At 37.6% G+C, this 20,975-nt stretch overlaps 1 long non-coding RNA gene across 1 annotated transcript in view; it reads left to right on the plus strand.

The window, feature by feature from the left end:
• LOC137224887 (uncharacterized) overlaps window positions 1–20,667 on the plus strand; it is a 221,495-nt gene extending 200,828 nt beyond the window's left edge. Inside the window, exon 5 of the long non-coding RNA XR_010943552.1 lies at window positions 20,431–20,667. This is a non-coding gene — a long non-coding RNA (uncharacterized lncRNA). The remainder of the gene's footprint in view (window positions 1–20,430) is intronic.
• Window positions 20,668–20,975: the final 308 nt, after the last annotated feature.

Consider the following 20,975-nt stretch of genomic DNA (forward strand, 5'->3'; position numbering starts at 1 on the left):
CCCTCTCCTCCATGTAGTTGTAAAATGCAGCCAAGGCTGAAATCTACTGATAGTTCATAATAATGGTGGTGAAGACGATTTTGTTGTTGTCACGTATGGGACATCTAACTTGCGTGAGAAGATATAGTGTCAAACACTTGACAGGCGTTATCTTCCTAGTATTCATGACCCCCAGAGGTACACGTGTCATCAGCATTCTAACATGGCGGATTCTGAGGCTCAAGGAAGTGGCTCGGGTCATACAGCAAAAGTGAGATCTAAATGCAGGAGCCAGGATCTAAACTCTAGTCTGGCCAGTTTTCAGGCTCTTTTTATTGCTCTATATTTCTACCTCCTTAGACAATAGCATCTCTGAGGGTGCCAGAGAGAGCTCAAGACCTCGTAGATTGAGCCAAGGAGTAACTGACTGCCAGTAGGGGATTTTGTACAGACTGCCTGCCTGCCTGCCAAAGAGGTTCTTGGAAACCCAGGAATATTCCCACAGGCCCATGGAGCAGAGGTGACTATTAACTACTTCTGGATCTCAAAGGTGTTGTATGGAGGCTGAAGTTATCCTTTTTTTGGGTCCTTCTTCTTACCCTCCCAGCCCCAGCAATGAGGGTTAAATTCACCATCAGAAACAATGGCACAATAAGCCTTTCTCACCCCTTTTCTCCTCATTCACTGGGTCCCTTTTGTTGCGCAGAGAGGGTTCCTTGCTTCCTGGCTATATATCACTGCTCCTGTCTACAGATAACTTTTTTTTTTTTTTTTTGCGGTACGCGGGCCTCTCACTGCTGTGGCCTCTCCCGTTGCGGAGCACAGGCTCCAGACGCGCAGGCTCAGTGGCCATGGCTCACGGGCCCAGCCGCTCCACGCATGTGGGATCTTCCCGGACCAGGGCACGAACCCGTGTCCCCTGCATTGGCAGGCGGACTCTCAACCACTGTGCCACCAGGGAAGCCCTACAGATAACTTTTTAAAAATTTTCTACATTACTACCTCCTGTGACCCTCCATTTCTCTCTCTGCTTCAACTGTAGGCTAATGAAGTGTGTTTGTATATATCTTGTACGTACATGGATACACACCTAACTTCCCTCCCAAAATTCCTGGCTTAAAGTCTTGAGCTTTGTTATTCAGCTACTCAGATGAAGGGCCTGAAGCTGCTCTCAATTTCTTAGAGCACTTAATTTTAAAATTACTTGCTCCTGTTTTGGTAATTCTTTTTTCCCTGATAACTGGACAATTCCGTATCCTAGGAGCTGGATGAGTCCGTACCGGGCCAGGGGCAATTTGAGAAGCATCGTAACTGCATTTAAGATCACCTGCAGCTACTGTCCATTAATCTGTGTCCCTAGAGCAAGTTTATGCACTGTATTTTCCCCATCTAGCTGTTTATGGCTCCAAAATCAGCCAGGATCCCCACTGGCCAATAAAATTCATGATATCCATCTAAGCTTCCTAACTTGCCTGGCCATGGGATATTTTCCATGCTGGAAGTTACTTGGTGACTTGCGCTGGTTCTCCAAGAATAAATAGGCAGGAGAGATGCAGAGGAAGGGGTATGGGAGGTAGAGTCAGAGTCCTGGATTCAAATGTGCCTCTACTGCTTTCTAGTTATGGGGTCTTGGGCAAGTTAGTTGCTCTGTCAACTCCTATATAAAATGGAAATAGAATGCCTATCTGACGAAATTTTTAAATGTGGTAATGTAAAAAACTCCTTTGAATCATGATTGATACATGGGGATGTCTAATATATTTTCAAATCTTATTTTAAAATAAAGTTGCTTCCCTTTATCAAGAAAGATGTCTGCTGTTATAAATTTTTCACAGATGTCCCCTTTCCTAGGATATCATTTTTAAAAAGTTTACTGACCCTGGTTATACTTCTCTTGTGATTCCAATAAGCTGTCAAAAAAAAAAAAAAAAAAAAGCAGTGCCCATTTTTTGAGGGATGAAGTATAGATTTAGAGATTCCAGATATTACTAAATTCTGTCACTTCTTGCCTGCTGCTTTGAGGTCCAAATAATATGTAAATCAAGAAAAACCTTTAGAAATATTTCAAATTCTCCTTTCTTGTTAGTGTAGCTGTGTAACATGCGTTCAGTCAGTACTGATTTATGCATGGTACTGAATTTCTCTTTTTTGTACTGAAAATGTGCTTTTATCCCTTTCAGGTAATTGATTAGATTAAATGACACAATCTTTTATGATGTATATGGAGCAGAAATTAAAAATATATGATACTTTTATCAGATATATATATTTTAGGAAAAGACAAAAGGGAAAGTAGTATACATATTACATATTCATTCATTCATTAGATCAGCAAACTGTTACTGATTTCCTACTCTGTGCCAGGAAATGTTCTAGGTGCTACAGATATAGCTATGAACAAATCAGGCAGAAATCCCTGCTCTCATCTAACATACCACAAACAATTAAAAGGATAAAGCATGAAGATGGATTTTTTTCCCTTATTTATATTGTATACTTACTATGACCAGTTAGCATGTGTTTGTTCTTTTTGTTTTATAACATGCTTTCACCTAATAATTTATCTAATTAAATAGTCTTAGTAAGTTTGTGAGGGCATGCTTGTACTTCATCTATTCTATATATGAGAAAAGGCCAGATTGGAGGTAGCCTAAGTTCTCATAACAAAACCAGTGTTAAGAGTTGACCACTGGATTTCAGATCCTGTGACTTACAGTGACACACATTCTGCTGCTTCTACAATCCTTATTTTAATATTCTTTCTTCTCCTATGATTTAACAGTAAATACCATTGCCAGAAAGAAAGAATGATAGAGATCTATTTTATTCTTGCTTTGCCACACTACAAGTGCAAAAAGTGCAATTATATCCATCCCAATTGATGGATATAGGGAAATCTAAGAATCTTAGAAGAGGAATAAAACAAAATTAGTTGTATTAATCAAACAGCCTTACACATCTGGCAGTAGCTTACATCTGATATGGATTAATTTTTAAATTTTGTTCTGGCTTTTTAGTGGTACAGAGACCACAAGAATGTTGTGTTAACTACACAGGCAGTTTAAGCTAAGTTTCAACCTTGGCTTTTATTTTTATGTGCTTGTTAGCTTTACTCTTAGCATGATGTAGCCGTTTGACTATTCCTCATTTGTAGCCTCAAGGGTCTCCTTCATTGTTAGTTAACATTGAATGAGTATCTACAGGTAGATAGACGATCCCTCAAGAAGGTGACAATGATGGTAATAATTTAGAGTATCTTTGGACATGGCTTTGGAAACCAGAACCATCTGGTAAAAAATCTACATTAAAGCCTTTCTCTTCTGCCTGATAATCCTTTATGAACTATTTTATAGACGCATTATGGTGGAGAATTTGTGGATTGAGGGGAAAGCACATTTTTATCTGTAGGACAATAGCGTTCAGCTTCATCATCAGGAGCAATTGCTGAGCAGCTAAAACAGATTCTTTGCATTACTGTGCATAACTAAATGCTGATAGTATAATAGGGTGTTCTCGTCATCGTGCAACAGTAAAGAAAATGGTCCATTTCTTCACTCTCTAAGAAATATCCTTTAAGAAGGAAAGGAAGGCTTCCCTGGTGGCACAGTGGTTGAGAGTCCGCCTGCCGATGCAGGGGACACGGGTTCGTGCCCCGGTCCAGGAGGATCCCACGTGCCGCGGAGCGGCTGGGTCCGTGAGCCATGGCCGCTGAGCCTGCGCGTCCGGAGCCTGTGCTCCGCAACGGGAGAGGCCACAGCAGTGAGAGACCCGCGTACCGCAAAATAAATGAATGAATGAATGAATGAATGAATGAATGAATGAATGAATGAATGAAAGGAAAAACGTCAATGTGAGGAAGCCAGGAACAAATATTCATAATCGACAACTGAGAAAAAAGACTCGAGTGTTAGCATATGCACACACATACTGTATTACACCCTGGACTTCTTCAGGTTACATCTTTAGTGCCCAAAGAGCAGTAGCCATTCTACAAAATGTATGGAATGGAGCAGAAAGGTCAAAGAGCATCAGACCTTGATTCTTTCCCTTTCTGAGCATTGGCTTTCAACATGGACGAAGGAACAAGTCAAGTCACAGTGAGGTGAATGCACTGCCAGGAAGGGACATTGTGCAGGTTTGTTTTATTTCTTTGTTAATTGTGCAGATGATATAAGAATATGATAATGAATTTTTAAAAAGAAATATGCAAGACATAATTCCACTGTACAAATTTTTTACATGATTTTTACCTATTGACCTCACTAGCAAAATTAGTGTAGAGATACTGTTCATCTTTGGAACCTTCTTACCATATTCCTTAAATTATCTGTGTTGTCCAGTGAACGTGACTTTTTAAAATTTCAGACTGTTTACAGCAACACTAAAGTTGCATGATAATTGCCAGTTTGGCTCCTCTCGGTGTCTTCAGTGACTATCAAAATGCCTGGAACATAATAGGTGCTCATAAATGTTTGTTGAGTGACTGAGTGAAACCATAGCCTAGTGTTCAAACTACTTTCTTTTCCAAGATTCTCTTCCTGTCCCCACCCCAACCTTCCAAAGTATGCTCTGTTTTTCTTTACTTAGATATAATTGACATACCATAAAATTCACCATTTTAAAGTATGCAATTCAGTGTCTTTTCGTAAATTCGCACAGTTGTGTAACCATCATCACCATCTAATTCCAGAATATTTTTATTCTCCCCCAAAAGAAACTCCTACGCATTCATATCCACTCCCCATTCTCCCCTCCCTCCAGCTCCTGGCAACTATTAATCTACTTTCTGTCTCTATAGATTTGCCTAGTATGGACATTCATATAAATGGAATCATACAATATGTGACCTTTTCTCCCCCCTGGCTTCTTTCAGTTAGGGTAAAGTTTTCAAGTTTTATCGATATTTTAGCTTTTATCAGTACTTCATGCCTTTTTAATGGCTGAATAATTCCATTGTAAGACTATACCACATTTTGTTTATTCATTTATTAGTTAATGGACATTTTATCCATTCATCAGTGATGGTCACTTGGGTTTCTCCACTTTTTGGCTATTGTGAATAATGCTGCTACGAAAATATGTGTACAAGGTTTCTTGAGAACATATGTTTTTATTTCTCTTGGGAAGATGCCTAGTTGTAGAATTGCTGGGTCATATGATAACTATGTTTAACTTTTTAAGGAACTGATTTTCCATAGTAGTTGCATCATTTTTCATTCCCATCAGCAATGTATGAAATGCTTGAATCTCCACATTCATATCAAAAGTTATCTCCACTTTTAAAAAAATATTATAGCCATCATAGTGGGTATGAGGTGATATCTCATTGTAGTTTTGATTTACCTTTCTTAATGACTGACTAATGATGTTGACCATCTTTTCATGTGTTTATTGGCCATTTGCATTTCTTCTTTAAACAGTATTTATCTATCTATTTATTTATTTTTGGCTGTCGGGTCTTAGTTGTGGCACACAGGATCTTTGTTGGGATCTTCATTGTGGCATGCAGGATCCTCTGCTGCAGTGCGCGGGCTTCTCTCTAGTTGTGGTGCATGGGCTCAGTAGTTGTGCCGTGTGGTCTCTCTAGTTGTGGTGCGTGGGCTCCAGAGCGCATGGGCTTTGTAGTTGTGGCATGTGGGCTCTCTAGTTGTGGCTCACATGCTCAGTAGTTGCAGCACTCAGGCTTAGTTGCCCCATGGCATGTGAGATCTTAGTTCCCTGACCAGGGATGGAACCTCCATCCCCTGCATTGGAAGGCGGATTCTTAACCACTGGACCACCAGGCAAGTCCCCATTTGTGTTTCTTATTTGGAGAAATGTCTATTCAAATTCTTTGCCCGTTTTAAAATTGGGTTATTTGTCTTTTTACTGTTGAGTTGTAAATGCTCTTTATATATTCCAAATATTAGACCCTCATTAGATACATGATTTGCAAATAGTTTGTCCTGTTTTGTGGGTTTTTTCACTTTTTTTCTAAGTGTCCTTTGATGTACAAAAGTTTTTACCCATGATGAGTTCCTATTTGTTTATGTTTTCTTTGGTAGCTTATGCTTTTGGTGTCAGGTCTGAAGAACCATTGCCTAGTCCAAGGTCATGAAGATTTACACCTATGTTTTCCACCAAGAATTTTATAGTTTTAGCTCTTACGTTTAGGTCTTTAATCCATTTTGAATTAATTTTTGCATATGGCATGAGGTAGGGGTCCAACTTCATTCTTTTGCCTGTCTACATCCAGTTGTTCCACTACTATTTGCTGAAACTGTGCTTTTCTAATGCCTTCAAGGCTTTTCTCTCTGTGTCTGTTAAAATATAATTTCTCCAAGTGTGGCTCTTCATTATTTAAGGCAGTAATGTGGATGAATAAGTTGTTTTAATTTCAGTGGTTACACCTTTATTTTAGACTTCCCATTTATAGTAAAAACATAATTCATAGTAAAAGTAATATTGATTTAAAGAAAAATATTAATAACACCATAATATGGGTGATACTTAGATTGACAAATACAATGACAGTAAGGTAGGCTTAAGAAAAGTATAGAAAATACTGTTTAATAAGTTGGAATTGACTAATCTTTAGATATTAGAAGTTAATATATTGTTGGAGGGGAGTAAGCTGTTAAATCTTTTCAATTGATAAGACCCACGAGTTTGGCACACAATGAATGCTCACAAACAGTGATAGGCACTTCCTCATACATTATTACTGCTTTTAGTTTGTACTCAATTAACTCTCCTGAAGTCACATGGCAAGGAAAGAGCAAAGCAAGATTGTGAATCTAGGTCTCTCTTACCTTTCAGCCTCTGCGGTCTCCTCTATACCAGGCTACCTTTCACGGCTTACATCAGATGACCCTACTCTTGAGGTAGTCAGGCCATGTGAGTGATGGATGTCAGGCAAAGGAATAGCAGGTGGGGTCCTCAGTCACCTCTAAACACTGTTGAGACAGCTGTTTGACCCGCCTCTTCCCTTCCTCTTTAATCATTCTCTCCCTTCTCTCTCTCCTTTTCCTGTTTTCTCTTCTGAGCGATAACTAAGAATGAACATTTTATTATCTCGTGCATGTGTGTAGTTACTTCTCGTTTACCAAGATTCACATTTGAAATAGAGCTACAGTGATTAAAAAGTACATTTTCATTGTGTTCATGAGTTATTACAAAAAGCACATAATCTCAGGTTCTGACACTTCACTTTAGTTTTGTAAAATTAAACTTGAATCCATTTATTCCTTTTCTTCTTGCCTTCCTCCTCCTTCCTTTCCTTCCTTCCTTCTTTCCTTCCTTCCATCCTTCCATCTAAAGCACTAAGAAATCTGGAATATTAATGTGAAGAAGAAGAACAGCTTCTCTGTTATTTCTCCTTATCCTGAGAGACAATGAGAAGATACATTGGCTTTTGAGTTTAAATCCTGGGACACTCCACTAATTATTAAATTTTTCTGAGTTTTTTTCCTCATAAAATGGAAGCCATAAATCTACCTCATAGGATTATTCTGCAAATTAAATGAGATATATTTATAGTGTCTAGTCATATACTAGGTTACCCAACAAATGCAACCATTATTAATATTTTGCATATTATATTATATTATCATTAATGTTATTAAACCAGAAATTATGGCAAAAATCAGAGTGCTTAAAAATCCATACATGGTGAAAAACACTGGTGTTCTGTTGATTGTTAAGTGGCTCCTTCTACAGATAGTTAGAGACTCTTGGATGTAGCTGAAACACCTGGCTAGTATTCAAAATGTATAGATATTGGAAGTGTGCTTATGGCCCTCAAAAGATGGTATTTTGTCCTTTTATTGTCAAACATGATATTAATTAAGTCTGTTGGCAACACTTACTTATATTTTTAATAACCAGAGGTATATAAGCTAAAATAAAAGTGAAGAGTCATGATTCTTGACTGTTTCCAAAAATACCCTGATGGATTGTACACATTGCCTTTATATTAAGTAATATACACTATGCAGGATTTGTAATTATATTTCTATAGAAGAATTCTAAAGCACTTTGCAAACCATGATCCTCTGAGCATATAGAGAGAAGTTGTAAGTATTGTTTTGTCACCAGAACCTGCCTTGCTGTATGCTATTAAGTTGATGTAAAATGTACTAGTGAACTAGTGAAATTTTCAAGCATTTTGGTCTGGTCTGGTACACAGTAAGTTAATACATTTTATATTGCTAGCTTGCACATATACATTCTTAACAACAACAAAAAAGGTCCATCTTTGCCATGTGCAATGTTCTATATTTTTTGATCTGGTCTCTTCTATTTCATTAACTAATGTCACTAAATTGGTTTTACAACCCACTAAAATGTTGCAACCTGCAGTTTGATAAAACACTTCATTTCAAGAAGTAACCACTTTGCTTTTGAATTCCTTCCAGAATCAAACCAAGGAATTGTTTGAAACACCTAGAAAAATCTTATGAAGATTTATGAACTTTTTAAAGTATTTTCCATTTTCATGCCAGATCATTCTTTTTGGTAATATACCCCTCCTCCTTTCACATTGGTTAAAGTTACTTTTGTCTAAAATAAGAGTACAGAAGCACTCAAATGCATCATGGAATTGTATTGCATTCCCTTTTAGTACAGTAAAAGATAATTCTACTGAATCTATATTATGCTCTTTCATTTTTGCCTTCATGGTTTCTATTAATTTTCCTGCATTTGATAAGGTTTGCATTTCATATGAAGTTCTTCTTAACAAATGATTTGTATTGAATGTCATGTTTTAAATGTAAAAAAGAGGATATTATCACAATGAAAAGGAAGCATGTTGAATAAAAGAGCAGATGGACAGAGCCTGACTGATGTTCGGAAGTTATTTTTGCTGTGAACTCCCGTCAGCCTAGAAATCATAAAATAGAAAGGAAGCTTGGTTCAGCTCACACGCCCTTAGGGGTTGTATGGAAAAGGATTTAAAATTCTGATAGAGTAACTTCAAAAATGTAACAGCTGAAATAATTTATTTCACTACAGAGCAACCAACTGAACTTTTACATTGAAATTATTCTTTTTGAACTTGCACATTGTAGCAGGACGGCTCAGTGGTCTCTGCACCTCTGTGCTAAGGATGCCGGGCTGCACAGCTCTGCCTTCCTGACCCACACCAAAGAGCAGCGGCTGCTCTGGTCCCTCCTGCACTTTCTCACTGATCATTCCCTGAATAATGGGCAAAAACAACCCAAAGTCCATGGTTTCAAAAAAAAAAGGGTGAAGAGGAGGAGGCTGAGGGTAATGGAGAAGTTTTTCTTTTCTTCCTTAGGAAAAGTTTCCAAAGGTTAGTTTTGGGCATTGTGTGAAAGCAATAGAAAAAATATTGGGCATTTTTATCCATAATGACTACCACATTCAGTTAGCTACAGTTGTGACATTTGATCTGGGTGGACCTTCAGATCATCTTAGAAGGGGAAATAGAAAAGTAATGAATCAGGCAAGGGCCACCGCTAGTTTTTGACACATGACATTCCTCTTCATTGTCTGTGCTCTTTATCAAGCTACACCTGGACAGCTCCATGCACCTCTTTGTTCTGAGTGACATTGAGATGATGACCACCAGGGAAAAAGCAGCTCTGTCACCTCTGGACAGTGTTTCCCAACCTGACCCCATCTATGATGGTTGCATGCTTCATCTCGTGTAACTAAGAATATACAGAAAAATGACAGTGATGAGGCCAATAAACTATAAATGAACGTCCACTGAATTAATCAAAAGCAACAGATACATTTGATAAAGAATGTATTTCTATGTATATATATGAGAGTGTATGACCTAATTCAAGCTACACAAAATTTTACCCATAAGAATTCCCAAACTCTTTGTAATCACTCAGCATATCTACAGTGGTCTGAAACTCACAAGTTGAAAACCATTGCTCTAAAATTTTAAAGATCACTATCAATCAGGTGAGGAAAATGCAGCCCAAAGGGATCCCTGAATTATTTAAATGGTCAGACACTAAACAGTAAAAATAAAAGGAGGATGAATCAAAAATGTATTATCTAATTTGCCTTTATTGAAATCCATACCTGAGACAAATAGAGGAAGCCCAAAAGGATGGAAAATTATGTTTGTTTTTAGATAAACATTTCCCTGGAATATACAGATTTTATTTTTTCAGATGAAATCTCGCTATCTTACTTTGACGTAAAGAAACATCAGAAGATATACTGCTGCTATGAATAATATTTGTAATTTTAATAATTTTCTATGCTAATTACCTACATATGTGATTTATTATTAAAAATTGCTAAGGTAGATAATTGGGACCAAAACAAACAAAAAAGACACAATGACAACAACATCAACAAAACCAAGTCTTCACATCCACTTCGGTCAAAAGTGAAAGAATTAGAATTATTTTTTAATAATTAGAATTATTTTCAATTTATGTTATTGAGTTTTTAGTTTGTTTTTATTTAAAGAGAAAATGTTTCCATTCTAAAAAAAAATATTATGGTCAGATACAGAACTTGAAACCTGCGAAAATTCTGCTTTGAGGCAGATGTTAATATTGAGTCGCTTCCTGGTTCATAGTTAATGAGCTATCTAATGTTGAATAGAGATAGTCAACTGACAAGCAATCTCTAGTTAATAAGCTTTTACAATCGAGGGTAACTTTTGTCCCCCCACTGATGAATAGCTGGATTGCATTCTATGCTAATGAAACTGTTTTTCAGTGGAGCATACAGTGATTTTCATAATTCTAGTCCTGGCTGAGATGTTGGGAAAATGGTACATAGCCAGAATAATTAAAATGGGATTTAAGGCCATATTTTGGAAGGCTTCTGTTTTTCAAGATGGTTGTTTGTGAGTGCTGTTACTTTCAGACCTGAGAGTAAATTTGGTGTTGAGGGAAGTTGTGAGTTTTGATTCAGATTCCAACTTGGCTACTACTGGCTCTGTGATCTTGACCAGTTTGCTTAATAATGTGATATATACCTTGCAGTGTTGTTAAGGAAGTTCTATATCATATCTAAAGTTCTTGTCATGCTGTATTCAATAAATCATAGCTGCTATAATTACTATCACTAGTACTGCTACCAGTATAATTCACAGAGTGATTATTATTATTCCTGTATTATTTAGCAGTTGATCTTTTAAAATATACTGAAAGTAAACTCTTTTCTAATGAAGGTGTCAAGTTAAATATATCCAATATAAAATAAACAAATGGAACTTTGAATTCATTGGTATGATGAACGATTAATTATGAAATTTGGAAATGCTGAATATAGTAAGCTGCCTCAACAGAACAGATGAAATTCTAGAGGGACCCAGATCACCACATACATGAGTTGTTTGGTCACCTTTAGGACCTGTCCTTTTTTAAATGAATATTCCTCCTTAGGCAATCATATACAAGGTTATAAAATGTCTGTACATCCCTCTGAATGCCCCAGAATCCCAACCAGGACTTCTTTCTTAATATTGTCTGGACTGCAGTGTTGATTTTTCCAAGCATGATCCAACCCACAGTACCCTTTCCGCTGGAAAAATAAAGTGTTTATTTTATACTAAGAAAAGAGCAGGGTGGATGGAAGCTTTGTATGGAAAAAACAAAAGAAGGAAAAGCTTAGGACACAGATAACTTGGATGTGGTAGCTGTAGGTCTGTCCACAAGATGGCACTCATTCTCCCTCCTTTATTATTTTTTTTCAATAGACAAAAATAAATCTGTCACTTATTTTCCACAGTCATAGAACAAATGTATTGTTGGTTTATGAATCAAATGGAGCTGGTTTCATGTAGTTTAAAAACATCCTATCATGTTTCTTATTCTTAGTAGGAATAAGTATAATTTTACCTCCTCTAAGGCTGTATTTGGATGTGAATACTACTAATACTTAGGAGGACATACTTACCCCCACTCCCACTCCCACTCCCAAATGTAACAAAACTCATATTAACCTTCTAAAAATTTTTCTACTAAAATCTCTATGGAGTATAAACTATTAAAAACACAATTGAGGGGCCTCCCTGGTGGCGCAGTGGTTGAGAGTCCGCCTGCTGATGCAGGGGACACGGGTTCGTGCCCCGGTCCGGGAGGATCCCACATGCCGCGGAACCTGTGCTCCGCAACAGGAGAGGCCACAACAGTGAGAGGCCCGCGTACCGCAAAAAAACAAACAAAAAACAAACAAAAAAACACAATTGAAAAATCAAAGGCACAAACTTCCAGTTATAAGATAAATAAGTACTAGGGATGTAATGTATGTGTTAATTATAATGAACACTGCTGAATGTTATATATGAAAGTTGTTGAGAGTAAATCCTAAGAGTTTTCATCTCAAGGGAAAATTTTTTTTCTATTTCTTTAATTTTATACCTATATGAGATGATGGATGTTCACTAAACTATCACTAATCATAATCATTTCATGATGTATATAAATCAAATCATTATGCTGTTCACCTTAAACTTATACAGTGCTGTATGTCAATTATATCTCAATAAAACTGGAATAAAAATAAATAAAATACAACTGAAGACTAAAAATAATCAGAATCCCCTTTTTGTTCTCCTTCTTATCATTTAAAAATTTAAGTGGATGTACATTTCCATTTGAAAGAAAATCTCTGATACCTCCAACTGAACATGAGTCAGAAGCATATTTACCTCCAAAGAGCCTTGGGTCTCCTCACTCTTTTTAGTGATGGGAAATGTCACAAGTATATTCTTGTCACTTTAACTTCCACTGGAGTCTGTGCAATCATTCAGTTTTTCTTAAAACAGAAGAAAAACTGATGCATTAATTTTTTTTTAAGATCAGATGCAAAGTAATACATGTTACTTCTTAAAACATTAAAGAAAAAATGTTATGCTGTCAGTTTCCTTAAAAATAGGCTTTGAATGATAAATGGTAAATAAATAAGTAAAAGGGAATTTAATGGGACAATTTCATGCTTCTATCTTTTCGTACTTGCATCAGATTTTCTTTCAAAAGGTTTAGAAGGTATGCAATGTATGGGGGCAAAATTATAGCTTACTTGATTTGTTAATGTGATGATAATGAGCCCCTACTGAGAAGCTCTTTTTCTTACATAGTTTTCAGTGTCTAGATTTTTTTTTTTTTTGGTAGACTTTAGAGTAGTTTATGGTGACTATAGGACAGATCGCTGAAGGTTAGAGTAAATTCTTTCCTGCCTTGATCATAACAACTATTATTATGGCGTCTTTGCCTCACTTTTTAGGGTGCCAAACCTGTTGGAAGCTGATACTGCAGAATGCTTTACCACCACATAGCGAAAGTCAGACTTTGAAAGAAGAAGGCAGAAAAATCCCGAGAGGGTTCTAAGAAGAGAAAGATATTACAGAGAGGAAACTGAGACTTATATCAGAATGCTAAGGGAAAACAAAGCTATAGCTTGAATGATTTTAATAAAGATAATAGATAGCGCTATACTTGTTGTATAGGCTAGAAACTAAACGACGCCCTTCCTGTTTATTAGCACATTCACACTCCCAGCGTTCCTAATGTGACCAGAATCACTACCCACCCTGTTCATTGACAGGATGGCTGAGAACCAGAAAGGATAAATGGCTTGGGTTTCGAGGTAGGATTTAAATCCAGTTCTGACTTATTCCCAAGCCTATGACTTTAATCAATAGACATTCCTGACTCACTGACTTTTAGGGGCATAGAATGTTAGAATTTGACTACTGGCTTTAAACGTAAGTAATATTTTTATATAAGTGTAGATCAGTTGTTCCACCCTTTCAAATTTTAAGAGAAAGTATGCTTTCAGGGAACTCGAGAGCTTTTGATTTGATGCATGGAGGAAGTTCTTTATCCTCAGGGTGTTGAAACAGTGAATGAACTAAGAAAGGGGCTGTATGGTCTGAAAGATCTTCAAGAAGCAAGTGGTCATAACCACTTTCCTAGTCGTACGGGTCAATCTTCTAAATAATGTAAGGAAAGGCACAGGTACCTCCTTTTAGAGATTTTTATTATGATTGTAAACACCTCTGTGTGAAATATATTTCATACGTATTGAACTCGGTCACCATCATTCCTCATTTGTCTCACCTCTGTCAGTATAAAGCCCCAGACCTTTAAGTAGTTGGCATGACCTAACACTTTTCTCGTTAATCACTTTTTCACATTCTCATCAATCCAGGAACACCGTCTACTTTCATTTGTAATAACTGCGTGGAAGTCTCTTCTGTGCTTTAGTTTATCTAGCTATTCATAAACTGTGGGACATGTAGATGTTTTCCCCCTGCTTCTTGCTATTTTTGAGTGAGCATGTGTTGTTCCTTTTGGCTGGAGTAGGAAGAAGGATGGGGGTTTAAGAGATACATGCAGGTTTCTTTGAAGAAAGAAAGTGCAATTATTATTCCCAAAGTGCAATTATTATATCAAAAGTTGTTAATAGATTTTTCACTCTTGTTAAATATTTCCAAATAGCTTTTTACAGAGAACAAACACATTTTTAATGACTTCAGCCACCTATAGATCCTAAATTCCAAACTCAAATTCTGAATACGTGAGCTTTTCTAAGTTTTCCAAACTGGTAAAATAAGTGAGTGCAGCTGGCCAGGTATTTGACCACAGAGGGTGTTGAGGACAGAAACAACCTGAAGGGCACAGCCCCCATCTAGAAGGGGCAGCATCTTCTATTCAACATTGCCTGCATGTTGCCTTGTGAGAAGATAATTCCAACGTTGGTACAGAACTTCAAAAATATATGGAGACTCTAGAAATCCAGGTTTTAGAGGAGATTTCACAACTTTTAAGCATTGGCACAACATTGGAAGTATTTTTGAAAACTGTGAGGAAGACAATGTTTCTGGTCTGATGCAGCCCATTGACTGGACTCCAGTTGGTGACCCTGAGGTATACATTCTAATTCCCTAAAGTCCCATATTAAGCTTTGTCATTTTAAAATTTTATTTGCCATGTCAGTAGGTATGCAAAGATACCTTAGTGTTATTTTAGTTATCTTTTTTAATTGTTTGTAAGGCTGTGTTTTCCCCCCGTATGAGAGTCCTCTATCTCATTATTCATGTGAAATTTTGTGTATCTCCTTTATTTGTGAGGCGCTGTCTGGGTACTGATTTGTATAACAGGTCAGTCCTTTATACACACACAGATATGTGTGTGTATGATAGAATGTTTTCATCAGATATATTTATTGCATGGTCTCATTATGTTGCTTTCTTTAACATCTTTGTTGGAGTATAATTGCTTTACAATAGTGTGTTAGTTTCTGCTTTATAACAAAGTGAATCAGCTACATATATACATATATCCCCATATCCCCCCCTCTTGCATCTCCCTCCCACCCTCCCTATCCCACCCCTCTAGGTGGTCACAAAGCACTGAGCTCATCTGCCTGTGCTTCCCACTAGCTATCTGTTTTACATTTGGTAGTGTATGTATGTCAATGCCACTCTCTCACTTCATCCCAGCTTACCCTTCCCCCTCCCCGTGTCCTCAAGTCCAGTCTCTACGTCTGTGTCTTTATTCCTGTCCTGCCCCTAGGTTCTTCAGAACCATTTTTTTTTTTTTAGATTCCATATATATGTGTTAGCATACGGTATTTGTCTTTCTCTTTCTGACTTACTTCACTCTGTATGACAGACTCTAGGTCTATCCACCTCATTACAAATAGCTCAATTTCGTTTCTTTTTATGGCTGAGTAATATTCCATTGTATGTATGTGCCACATCTTCTTTATCCATTCATCTGTCGATGGACGCTTAGGTTGCTTCCATGTCCTGGCTATTGTAAATAGAGCTGCAATGAACATTGTGGTACATGACTCTTTTTGAATTATGGTTTTCTTAGGGTATATGCCCAGTAGTGGGATTGCTGGATCGTATGGTAGTTCTATTTTTAACTTTTTAAGGAACCTCCATAATGTTCTCCATAGTGGCTGTATCAATTTACATTCCCACCAACAGTGCAAGAGGGTTCCCTTTTCTCCACACCCTCTCCAGCATTTATTGTTTCTAGATTTTTTGATGATGGCCATTCTGACTGGTGTGAGGTGATACCTCATTGTAGTTTTGATTTGCATTTCTCTAATGATTAGTGATGTTGAGCATCCTTTCATGTGTTTGTTGGCAATCTGTATATCTTCTTTGGAGAAATGTCTATTTAGGTCTTCTGCCCATTTTTGGATTGGGTTGTTTGTTTTTTTGATATTGAGCTGCATGAGCTGCTTGTAAATTTTGAAGATTAATCCTTTGTCAGTTGCTTCATATGCAAATATTTTCTCCCATTCTGAGGGTTGTCTTCTCATCTTGCTTATGGTTTCCTTTGCTGTGCAAAAGCTTTTAAGTTTCATGAGGTCCCATTTGTTTATTTTTGTTTTTATTTCCATTTCTCTAGGAGGTGGGTCAAAAAGGATTTTGCTGTGATTTATGCCATAGAGTGTTCTGCCTATGTTTTCCTCTAAGAGTTTTATAGTTTCTGGCCTTACATTTAGGTCTTTAATGCATTTTGAGTTTATTTTTGTGTATGGTGTTAGGGAGTGTTCTAATTTCATTCTTTTACATGTAGCTGTCCAGTTTTCCCAGCACCACTTATTGAAGAGACTATCTTTTCTCCATTGTATATTCTTGCCTCCTTTATCAAAAATAAGGTGACCATATGTGCATGGGTTTATAGTTCAGATGCTTTAGTTTTACATATCTGTGCTCATCCATCTTGCCTCTGACGAGATTCTAATAGATTCCATTTTTTCAGTATCAGGGGTTTATCTCTTTTCCATAGCTGGAGAGGAACTGTTTTTTTTTTTTTCCTAGTTATCAAAAAAATGTTAAACTCTGACTCACCTGAAACTAATACACTGTGTGGTATGAGAAATGACTCTAAGAGAATTTTTTTTCTATACCAGTATCACAATGGCCCAATACTATTTATTAAATAGTAATTTCTCTATTGTTAGGGATTCTTATAATCATCTGAATTGATTTTATCAATCTCGGTTGTATTTCATCAGTCTGGTTTTTGGGGGTTTTGAACTGTTTCTTAATATGTAATTATTGCTTTGTGATTTTAATCTCTGATAGAATAAATCATGCAGAGATATATCAAATAATTTTATTCTTTGGACAAAATGATCTCTTCATGTCCTATAATGTTTCCTTCTTCCAAAAAAAACAAAAAAGCTGTGTTAACTTCTAAAGCCAACTAATATGGTCAAGGAGAGTTAAATGTTATGAGTTGAGAATGAATGACAGATTATTTAGGGTAACACATTATACCAAGTGAGTTTTATCAGCTGATGCAATGGTGTGATTGACAGTTTTCACTGAATCATTTTATGTATCTATGAAATTAGGAAATGAAATCGATGGTCTCTGAGTTTCCTTAGAATGCCAGAAATCCCATGACTTTTTTTCCCTAAAATAACTATAATCATTTCGACGAGTCCAGTGTCTGACAACATATAGGCTTCATGATGGGAAGATGAGCTGAGACATTGTCTCCTCTGGGAAACCGTCCCTAACTTCCACTACAAGCCCCATGCTCAAATCTTCTGCAGCCTCTCCTCCTCTGGACCCCCTGGGCACCCTGCACATGTTACTGCACAGACCCTGGAATAACACAGTGGAAGAAAAATAATTTCTTAAATGAATTCAGTCCAGGCAAGGCCTGTGGAGCGACCTTCACTGTTACAGTATTTTCCCTTGTGGGTAGAAGCAAGAATAATTTTCCAAACCTGGAAAGTTGGAGGTTCTGGCTTCACAGGAATCTGCCTGAGCTGCTTTCAGGAGGCAGCTTCATCCTGGCTGTGGCTCAGATGTTTGAGATGGGAGTGAAAGCTAAAATGAGAACTGAAGTACCTGATAACCACAGTGACAAGATGAACATATGTGGATGCTTTAATCTCTCTTCTTAGTCCAGGAGGAACAGCAGGACCTGTATAGACATACAGAATTAGAAACTTAGAATATTTTGGGTCTCTATCCAAAAATCCATAAAGGATACCCTAAAGTTGAAAACTTAAAGCCATTGCATCTTTGCACTGTAATTTATTGTTCACTGCCCGTGATAAAGTGGTTATTCCTGTTACAAGAGCATGCAGTGCTGAGACTCTGGCAACTGTATTTATCTAGACAATGATAATATATAACATAGTAAATAGAAATGAAGATTTCCCATCTAGCATGTTTTCTGATTACATCTTAAAGAAGATCATTTTTGTAAATATATCTAAAATGAAGGTGGGGAGATTTTACAGCTGTAAACCATCCTTGCATAGCAGGGATGTAGTCCATTAATTCTCAGAGCTCCAGGCAAGGCTGACAATTCATAAGTGGTAAATCCGGAGAGTTATGAAGGTATTAAATCTCACATCTGGTGAGAAAATGTGTTATTTCACTGGGTTGATTGATGGACACTTTCCCATTACAGTGCAATTTGGGAAATCGCACCGTTAATTGCTAGGGTTTTAGTAGAGCTCTGTAGTTCAATTCCAATTACTTTAGTTTTGAAAAACAGAACAGCTGGATGGTAAAACTGCCTGGAGCTGTCACCGAGGGAGGGCACAAACCAGCAACCCGACCTCTGCCATTCCTGACTTGTATTTTCTACAGAACCGTTGGTTAGTGAAATCGCAGGCTCCTGGTGTTAGATCTCCTTGCCATGTGCTTTCTTCTGGCTCAGGAGCAAGTCTGTTTGCTTACCGCTCAGGTGATCACCACCCCATAATCTGGAGCCCTCCCATTATTACTCATTTGCCTCCCTCTTCACAGGGGAGAGATGAGAAAAGTTAAATCCCATCCCTTCCTGATCCCTTACTGCAAGGTGATCGCTTCCTTGCTTTAGAGCCAAGTGAAGTGGTTTTTTTTTTTTTTTTTTTTTTTTTTTTTTTTTTTTTTTTTTTTTGCGGTACGCGGGCCTCTCACTGTTTTGGCCTCTCCCGTTGTGAAGCACAGGCTCTGGACGCGCAGGCTCAGCGGCCATGGCTCACGCGCCCAGCCGCTCTGCGGCATGTGGGATCTTCCCGGACTGGGGCACGAACCCGTGTCCCCTGCATCGGCAGGCAGGCGGACTCTCAACCACTGTGCCACCAGGGAAGCCCCCAAGTGAAGTTTTCAACCTCCTCCTCAGAGATTTATTTTGCTGTCATATTGACCTTTCAAGTCTCTGTCTATGGGGCAAATTACGTGTCTGCACGCATGACCTCATTGTCTCTGTCTAAATATAGAAAGAACAACTCCAGTTGTGGTGTGGAAATGACCTGGTGCCAGCAGCTAACTGTAATCAAATTGGACGATTCAGCGCTCACTCCCCACATCTACCAGGCTCACTGATTGAGCCAGATGCGGATCAGATGCTTTTTCGGTTAATGTACTCTGGGCTCCAGGAGTCTCTTCCTTGCTTGGTGCAGCTGTGAATATATAAGGGGCTTTCTTTAGAAGTTTCAGGATTTACGGGCCATAATGAAATGAAGGCATGGTAACTCTGAAAATATCTCGAGGAGGACAAAAGTTGGGGAAGGGTTTCAAGGAGAAATATTTGTGAAGAGAAAGAAAGCTTTGTTGTGCAGATGGGAAATTTAGAAAAAACAGTGTCTTGCCTTTCTAGAATCTCTTCTTACTTTTCAATATATATCTTTGATACTGTACTTTTAAATATATATCTTTGATACTGTAAATTCAAACTAATTTTTTTTAATGCCCTGTTAAATTAATGCTCTTGAAATATGTGTTCAGTATATTTTGACAGGGCAAGCTGAAAGGCAGGGGCTGCAGAGAAGGAATCTTTCCTCTCTGGAAGCTGTCCTGAGCAGTGTACTCTGGGCCCAGGACTACATGATACTCAGCTAAACAAATACCTGCTCAAACTACTATTACTCTTTGGGGAATCCTTTTTGGGAACCTTACTCCCCGCTCCTTCCCTCAGAGGCTTGCAATACGGTGATATGTATCTCTGTGGTCTGTGCCTTGTTCTAACACAATTATTAACACCCCCTATAACTCTCAAAAGAGTGTGGAATAGGATAATAGATTATATAGTCACCCTGCTCATCAATGTATGTCTTTTGAACCACAAACAGTATTGAACCTGAAAGAAAATCTGTTAAGTAAAAATTTCTCAGTCTCCCTCTATTGGCCTGTCCTGTTCTTTACCTTTGTAGACAGATACCCCAGGGAGTGACCCATCCCTCAGTCAAGCCACTCATAAAACCCCAAGTCATGGAAATTTATGTCCAGTGGAACCCTTAAAACAAATAAGTAAAAATCCTCACTGCAAATTAAAGGGATTGACTGCTTTCAAAAGCCAAGACAATGGTATTCATAAACGTTCGTTGTTGTCATTTGTCATTATTTTTTTACTTTGTATTTTGTATCAGTGGCAAATCTGTCACTTCTGACATCTTGAAATACTACCTTTCTAAGCTGTTGAATTATCTCCTCTAACTCTTTTCTTCCTTACACTTAACAGGCCCATTACTTTTACTCTTCTCTTGTAGGTCTTCTTTTCTACCTTCTCACCCCTGGGTGTCTGTCCTGTTGCCTTTCCAGCTAGCATCTGGCTCATTTCTTTTCTGAAGACTGGACAGAGCTTTTGAACAAGGTGTGTCTGGTGGTGAGCAGAGGTAAGATTGTTTATGTGTACCTTTTTGAGGGAACCCAAACACTGCCAGCTGCAATCCTAATGTGCATTTTATCAGTGGAGACTTGACTCTTCATTATACTCCTCCAAAGCCATTTCTTGACAGTATGGATTTTACTGTCTTGTTTAAGTGTGTGCACTAGATATTTTTCTTCATTGAAATTAATTTACAGTCAGCCTTCTGTATCCAGTTTCTGCATCTGTGGGTTCAACCAACCACAAATCAAAAATATATGGAAAAAAAATTCCAGACATTTTGAAAAAGCAAAACTTGAATTTGTTGCACACTGGCAACTATTTACATAGCATTTACATTTGTATCAGGTATTATAAGTAATCTAGATGGTTTAAAGTAGACTGGAGGATGTACACAGATTATATGCAGATACTATGCCATTTTAT

The sequence above is a fragment of the Pseudorca crassidens genome, chromosome 5, assembly GCF_039906515.1.
Source record: "Pseudorca crassidens isolate mPseCra1 chromosome 5, mPseCra1.hap1, whole genome shotgun sequence".
In the NCBI taxonomy this organism is placed as follows: Eukaryota; Metazoa; Chordata; class Mammalia; order Artiodactyla; family Delphinidae; genus Pseudorca; species Pseudorca crassidens.